This window comes from Cucurbita pepo, chromosome 20 (assembly GCF_057944985.1).
Source record: "Cucurbita pepo subsp. pepo isolate OVF chromosome 20, ASM5794498v1, whole genome shotgun sequence".
Taxonomy (NCBI): domain Eukaryota; kingdom Viridiplantae; phylum Streptophyta; class Magnoliopsida; order Cucurbitales; family Cucurbitaceae; genus Cucurbita; species Cucurbita pepo.
In genome coordinates this window covers 8591241-8599565 of record NC_141817.1, presented here as the reverse complement: position 1 = coordinate 8599565, position 8325 = coordinate 8591241, and the positions used below count along the sequence as shown (strand labels likewise).

The 8325-nt window shown below is 41.2% G+C and overlaps 1 non-coding gene across 1 annotated transcript; it reads right to left on the bottom strand.

Moving 5' to 3' along the window:
- Positions 1-1040: 1040 nt before the first annotated feature.
- On the bottom strand, positions 1041-1121 carry TRNAL-AAG (transfer RNA leucine (anticodon AAG)). The gene has a single exon. It is a non-coding gene; the product is annotated as a tRNA-Leu (tRNA).
- Between the last annotated feature and the right edge of the window lie 7204 nt (positions 1122-8325).

Sequence of the window (8325 nt, the reverse complement as noted above, 5' to 3'; positions counted from 1 at the left end):
TCCATTCATTAACTATAAGTCACTCCACTATAGACTTAGAGTTGCACTCTCATGCACTCTAGGACAAGTTATGTCCATTGATATAACTATTACAAGTAAGTCGATCCTTCACGAGTTGTTCATAATTACAGCTGGGTCAAAAGTTCGTTTTACCCCTGAAATTACATCTTTCACCTTAAGTACCACTGATTCTCTAATGAACAATTTGTCTATGATCAAATCATAAACCAAGTCCCTCTCGGGCCAATGAGAGGGCGGGGCCCTATTGTTCAAGTCTCGAAATCAGTACTTAATAGAACAACTCACCTACTTTCTTTATATGGAAGGTAGTGAATTCCATCTCATGATATTATGTTTCCAACTCCCTATTTGGTCAAGTCCCCAAAACGGTAGGCATATTGATCGGCTAAAAGAGTCATTCTCACCCATGTAAATTAAAGGACAAACCTCGTAGGCAGGAGTTCATAACTCACTCAAAATTGAGATCAAGTCGCATATGATTATCATGTGAAATATTAATCTTCTCAATTAATGGATTTATAAAGAGAGATTAAATATTTCTTGGTCCAGTCTTATACAAACTCATTGTATAGGATACCCCACTCATATGTCTCCACATAAACGAAGTTAGGAATCAATCTTTACCTTGGCGTGGACTATATCACAAGTTATAGGCTCTTAAAGTAGGCAGAAAATCATTTTTGGTGAGGCTCCTAATTGTTAGTTACATTCATGGAGTGAGAGTCAACTTTCAAGTCCAATAGCTTGATACAAACCTCTATCCGAGGCCCTTTCAATCTGGCGCCTTAGACCAACTCGACCACCTCAACTTTGATGTTTGAAAAAAAATAAATCCATTTGTATTCTTTATAAAGGTTTAAGGATCAAAATATTAAACATTAGTTAGAAGATTATATAATTGCTAAATCCATACGAGGGCCCTCAAGAAATTTCTCATGATCAAAATATTAAACATTAGTTAGAAGATTATATAATTGCTAAATCCATACGAGGGCCCTCAAGAAATTTCTCAAAATAATTGTTGAGAGTGGGATTTGAACCCACACCCTTTCGGACCAGAACCTTAATTTAGCACCTTAGACCAACTCAGCCATCTCAACTTTGATGATTAAAAAAAAATTAATGCGTCAATATTTTTTATAAAGGTTTAAGGATCAAATTGTTGGCTTTTTGGCCCTTGATCTCATGTTAATTAATTTTAATTAAATAATTTATTGAAGTTTTAATGATAACAAACCTACTTTTCATTATTAACCATTTTTAGTATTTTGAATGGTAGGGAATAATGATTTCAACGATTTTTCAATCACTCCAACCAGAGCTAAAACAAAGATGGTACAGTCAAGACAACATACCCGATGTGATGATGTGACAGCTAAATCAAATTAATGGACAAATCAAAATATGACACTTATCATTCTAGAAGAGTAATAAATGGTGGAGTTTTTCTTATCATTATATTTCTAAATAAAATTATTTTTACATAATATAAATTTATTATATCCCGAGTTCTCTATACAAGGTATATTTTTTTCTCCACAATATTTTTAGTATAATTTACTCTCAGCTATATTTGAAATTTACATACATGAATGATATTTCACAATACATTAAATATCAAAGCTTCCGTCCATAATTAAAATTTCATAATTTACTTACATATTACAAAATAAAAAAGTTATTTAATTGAGATAAAGTAGTTGCTTAATGTAATAAACTAATTAAGGAAATACAAGATTCATCCGTTTTTATTTATTGAAGTTTATCGAGTAGATGAGTTGTCATCTTCAAATTAATTTCTTGCATGAATAAGGCATCACTTCATTCACCTATATAAATATATAAAATATATATAAATATGTGGTGTGAATTAAGTAAATAAAGAAATTCTTTAATAAATATAAATAAATAAATTTTATTAATCATAAATTTTTCCATACATGTCATTTTTTTTAACGATCCTAAATTTTACCTATTTAATCTAAGGTCATTACTATACCTTGAAATGCCGAATTTACATCAAATGGGCTCTTATCATAAATGTTCCTTACGCTGGCCTTTTATTACCTCTTGAAAAACGAAGACAAGGGAAAGAAAGAAAAAGAACAACACTGAAACAATTGTCTTATACTACCCTATGGTTTATTATGCGATTACAATTCAACCTATTCTAACCTATACTAATGATGCAAACGGAAATTCAACCTAAACTAACCTATTCTACGAAATGCAAAACAACTATCCTATGCATGTGCCACAGTCCAGGGGTGTGCGATGCCGCCGTTGATCTCACATGGGTGCCTTGCCTTTATCTGAAAAGTATAGTAGCACGAGACTTGAATATTTCTAGAATACTCAGTAAGTGACCCCCTATCGGGGTTATGCAACAATCACATGCAATGAGATGATGGGACCTATCTTTCAATCTGTCTTCCTACGGCGCTATTCTAACGGGTAAATTTGGACGTGTACCATATACTCTACACACAGCCCATACATGCGAGTATGGGCTCACCAGCTAGTTCGCACACCGCTGGGCCACTTTCCTTGTCGGGCGAGCATACTCTAGGAGCTCCTTAGGCCGGACACCCGTTAGAACTAGTAACTGTCACGGCAGCACTATGCAAAACATAACGATCGTTGTCCTGCCATTGGATGTACGCGTTCGTACCCTCGTGATGGAATAGGGGTATCCCCAAAATGCATGAGCACACATAATGCATGAGATCCCCAATATTTCTACTCCATCATTAAAGAATCTAACCCCACTATCATTTTTCATGCTTAACATGTCATTTCTCACTTTCAGTCTACGTATCATACATATTCCTAACGGGGTTATATTTCACGCAATTTACCGTATTTAATGTCATACATTTCATGCTGTCTACATTCAAATATCTCATAAAATCATGCCATAATCATTTAAGAATCACATAAACGTCATAAGCACTACATATCACATCATTCTAAACAGCATACATTAACGTTCACAAGATTACGTACTTAAGCACAACAGTCTAGCATTCAATTTAATGACACGTGCGAATCCACAGGCACGTGCCAACATACAACAAACAACGCGTAACCTACGACGGGCGAGCCACTTACTTGGTAGGCCTTAACCGAAGTACTCCTAAAATATAAATGTAAGCTCCTAGCTCCTCGTATACGTCCTACGCTTCCGTTGGTGGTTGGTTCCTATTGGGTCATTCGACAACTTCGTTAGTATTTCACAAACATAATTAATTTCCAACTTGAATTTGTGAAATACGATCTTAAAATGATCTATGTTTCCTTAAACGGGGTCGAAACTAGGTGTGGGAGGGTTGGAACGGTGACAAACCAGGTCGAAAACAAGTTTTTCGAGCCAAATAAGCCGCCAGAGCCGAGAAGCCGCCGTCAAGGGGTGTCACGCTGCAGACGTGCCACGTGGCACAACCAGAGGGCGATGCGTGTGCAACGGTCTCGGGTCGAGGCGTGGGTTGTTGGGTCGAGCACGCGAGTTTTTGGTTGCAGTCGCGAGTTTGGGTTGACTGCGAGTGATGGACCGGGCTTGGACTAAAAGGAAACATGTGAAGGTGGGTTGGGCTGTGAGCGTCGGGTGTTGGATTGGGCTTGCGGGTCTCGGGTCGGTTGGGTTTTTGCTCTTTGGTCGTGGCTTAGGCCGTAATTGGGCTTTCTGGTTTGGGCTGAGGCGACTGGGCCGCGGGAGTGTCGTCAGCCGAGGTTTGGACTGGAGTGGGTTGGACTCGGTTCGGGTCGCGGGAGTTTGGCCCTTGGGTCGGACTTCGTCTTCTTCGCCCGGGTACCCGAAGTTTTCCGACGACCTCTCTCTCACCTTGTAACGTCGTTTCGACGTCCTTTTTTCCTCCTTTTTTCTCTATTTCTGAGTCTCCTTCTCCCCTTAATTTTGTTTTCGGTATTTGTTTGTTTTGTAAAAGTCCTAACACTCTTGGATCTGAGAGGGTTCAGAAATCCGACGTTTTGTCTCCCTTGCCCGACGGTGTACAACGAGTAGGACTCATCTAAATCTACCCCTGGTGTGTGTAAAAGTCTTTGGGATTTCTTTCGTTGCGTAAAATGGATGTTTCGACGTCGATTTCGTAGGTTTTGGCTTTGCCGGAGCTTCATCGGATTTTCTTATTGTCTTTCTCATTTTCTCATTATTTTTCCACTCTGCAGATGTCTTGGAGTGGCTGAAGGTCGGGTTTGGTTTCCGTTGTGACCCCGACGTCTGGAGGCCTTTGTGGGTCGTGTGCGAATGAAAACTTTGGCGTTTGCTGGAGTTTTCGGTACTGCCGATGACCATTTTTTTTATCTAATCCGTTACACTATTTACCCTTAAAAAGAACTTTCGTCCTCGAAAGTCTCGAACTCCTTGATCAATTCGGAATATTTTTCCTTTATTTCCTCCTCTCGTTCCCACGTCGCTTCCTCGATTTGGTGGTTTTGCCACAATACCTTGACGAAACCTATGTTTCTATTATGTAAGGCTTTCACTTCTCGGGCTAGAATTTTGATCGGTTTCTCCTGATAACTTAAGTTTTCCTCGACTTAGTGCGTCAGCGACTACGTTTGCTTTTTCAGGGTGGTACTGGATATCTATGTCGTAATCTTTTACCAGCTCTAGCCATCTACGTTGTCTCATGTTCAATTATTTTTGTGTGAACAAGTATTTTAGGCTTTTATGATCCGTGTAAATTTGGGTCTTTTCGCCATACAGGTAGTGCCACCAAATTTTTAACGCGAACACCACCGCCGCAAACTCCAAATCGTGAGTAGGATAGTTCTTGAAAGCTGGCCTCACAAGTATCGTTCCACATGAAAGGTACGCCTTTTTTTTGTTCAATTGAGTGAGAGACGAGGCTATTCTAGCAAAGTCTTGGACAAACCTTCGATAGTAACCCGCCAATCCCAAGAAACTTCGTATCTCGGTGACCGTAGTTGGGCGTTTCCATTTCGTGACACTACGTGTCCCAAGAACAAAACCTATCGTAGCCAAAATTCACACTTGGAGAATTTGACATACAACTTGTTCTCCCTTAAGATAGTTAGGGCTTTACGGAGGTGCTCTTTGTGTTCTAAGTCCGTTTCGAGTATATCAGGATGTCGTCTATGAGCACGATCACAAAAGAGTCTAAGCACTCCTTAAATACTCAGTTCATTAATTCCATGAACACCGTTGGGGCATTTGTGAGGCCAAAGGACATTACCACAAATTCATAGTGGCCATATCTGGTTCGAAAGGCTATTTTCGGTATATCTTCATTTTTAATCTAAATTTGATGGTATCCTGATCGAAGTTCTATTTTGGAAAACACTGTTGCCTCTCGAAGTTGGTCAAATAGGTTCTCGATGCGGGGTAATGGGTATTTGTTCTTTACCCTCCTCTTGTTTAACTCTCTATAATCAATGCATAAACGCATAGAGCCATCTTTCTTTTTGACAAACAACACTGACGCACCCCAAGGGGATACGCTAGATCAAATGAAGCCTTTATCTAATAGGTCTTGTAGTTGTGATTTAAGTTCTTTTAGTTCTACTAGGGCATGCGGTATGGGGCTTTAGAGATGGGTCCCGTTCCTGGTTCCAGTTCTATTTCAAAGTCTACCGCTCGCGATGGAGGGATTCCCGGGAGGTCCTTTGGGAATACATCCGTGAATTCATTTACTATGGGTACCGTATCTATTGGTTTCTCCCTTCCTTTTGTGTTTACTGCACAGGCTAAAATCGCCCACCCCCCTTGTTGTACCAAGCGTCTCGCTTTCATCATTGATATTATTTTTGGGGTGGTACCTGTGAAGATTCCTTTAAACTTAAAGGTAAGTTCGTTTGGAGGTGTGAATACCACTTCTTTCTTATGGCAGTCTATGCTAGCAAAGTTTTCGGCTAGCCAGTCCATTCCTAGTATGACGTCAAAATTCATCATATCTACTACTTTTAGGTCTACGTGGATGGTTCGTCTAGCTATTACCACTCGTCCATCTTTTACTCTATTTTAAGTGACTAGGTCTACCCCTGCTGGGGTACCGACCGACAGTATATGCATTAAGGGTTCTACTATGAACCTTGCTTGTTTAACAAATGGTAAAGAAACAAACGAATGGGTAGAACTCGAATCAAACAATGTCAATGTAAAGTGTCCTAGTATAGAAAGCGTACCTGTCACCACGGTGCCAGACGTTCTCGCCTCTTTACTGGTCGGTGCATATGCCCTGGTCTATGGGCGGGTTTGTATGGTGGGTTCTCGAATGACCGGTCCTCTAAGGGGTTCCCTTGGGTTTCCCGTGCCCTTTGCAGGGCAAGCTCTGGCCAGGTGACCTACACAACCGTAAATATAACACATACTGGAGCCTGCCAAACATCTACCGCCATGTTGTTTTCCAAAGTCACGGCATAGGGGTTTCTCTGGTACTAGGTATTGGGCTATTGGGGGTGGAGCAGGTGGCCTGTTCTGATGTCGAGGTCTCTGGAGCGGCGGTTAGAATTTTGTGGGTTTGACCTCGACAGGGTGTTTCTTTCATGTGACAACCGTTGGCTCTGGGTTTTTCTCTTCCGAAGGTTCCTCCAGGGCCTTGGCCGTCCTCAGAGCCTCTTCGTAAGTTTTTGGGTTAAAGGCCCCCAACATGCGGCGGGTCTTCAGGTTCAACTCCAACACAAATTTCTCCATCTGTTTCTCTTCAGTGTCTGCTAGTGACGGTGCAAATCTTCTTAATCTCATGAATTCCTTATCATACTGATCCACCGTGCGTTCACCTTGGGTTAAGTGGTTAAATTCTTGTTGTTTCTTTATACGGGTTTCCTTTGGATAATAATACTTCAGGAAGGCTTCCTTAAAGATTTCCCACGTTGTGATCCCCTCTCCCAGGTTGATACTCTGTTTATTATCTGCCCACCATACTTCTGCGTCTTTTTGCAGTACATACGTCGCACACGTCACCTTATGTTCATCAGGGCATCTCATTGATTCAAAGGTCGTTTCCTTGTTTGCGATCCACATCTGAGCTATTGTGGGATCTTCCTTTGAACCGACAAATGGACGGGGGTTATACTGCCTGAAGTCTTTTAACCAACTGCCCCCCTATCCGGTTGCAGGTTTCTGGCGGGTTGTATGGCTACCGCATCCACCAATTGCGTGGTCGTCACGTTGGCTAGTTGCGTTGCCATTGCTGCGACTTGTTGCGTAGCTAACAACGTGGCCTGTTGTGTGGCCAGCATTGTCGTTTGGAGTGACTCCAACATTAATCTTGTGGCAGGGTCTAACCCAACTTGTGGTGCAGCTTGAGGGGCAGTGCATATTCAGGAGTGCGTACAGCTTGTGGGGGAGGTGCGTATTCAGGAGGGGTACAGCTTGTGGGGGAGGTGCGTGTTCAGGAGGTGGTTCAAACGCATAGGGTCCAGTAGTCGACCCTTTTTGGGAGGAGCTTCTTTCGGCTTCTCTTCTTCCCCCTCTCCTAATGGGAGGTCATCCTCTCCCTCTCTTGCCTCTTCTACGATCTTTGTGCTGCATGGTTCTAGAAACCAAGAAAATGATTCTATCTAAGTTTATGATTCACTTGTAACATTCCTTACATTCTACTATATAATTCAGGGAAAAGAAAACATAAATGCCACAACGTAGAGACATGCATTAACAAGATCACATCACAACACAAAATCATACCGTATCATGAAATTCAATATTTAAAGCCAACAACATATCACAAAAATATCCATCCTTCCCTCATCCTACCCAACACAAAATCATACAGTATCATGACATTCAATATTTAAAGCCAACCACATATCACAAAAATATCCGTCCTTGCTAGTCTATAAGATCTATAACCTAGGGCTCTGATACCAACTGTAACGACCCAAGCCCACCGCTAGCAGATATTGTTCTCTTTGGACTCCCTTTGTCCTTTTTGGGCTCCCTTTCGGGCATCCCCTCAACGCTTTGAAACGCGTCTGCTAGGGGAAGGTTTCCACACCCTGGGCTTTCCCTTTCGGGCTTCCCCTTTGGGCTTTAAAACGCGTTTGCTAGGGGAAGGTTTCCACACCCTTCTAAACAGTGGTTTGTTCTCCTCCCCAACCAATGTGTGACACCACATTTTTGATGTAGGACATCATAAGTACGTATTAAATTTCCTTGATACATCGGCCCATACTCTAACATCATGTGGTCCAATAGGAATGTGATGAATAAGAGCAACTAGATCGCTAGAAAACTATCATCATTTTGCAACAATCTCTCTTAAGTCATGTCAATATAATAACTTAGTAGTTAATTTGAGTATTATTATTATGCTCTAGGAGAAG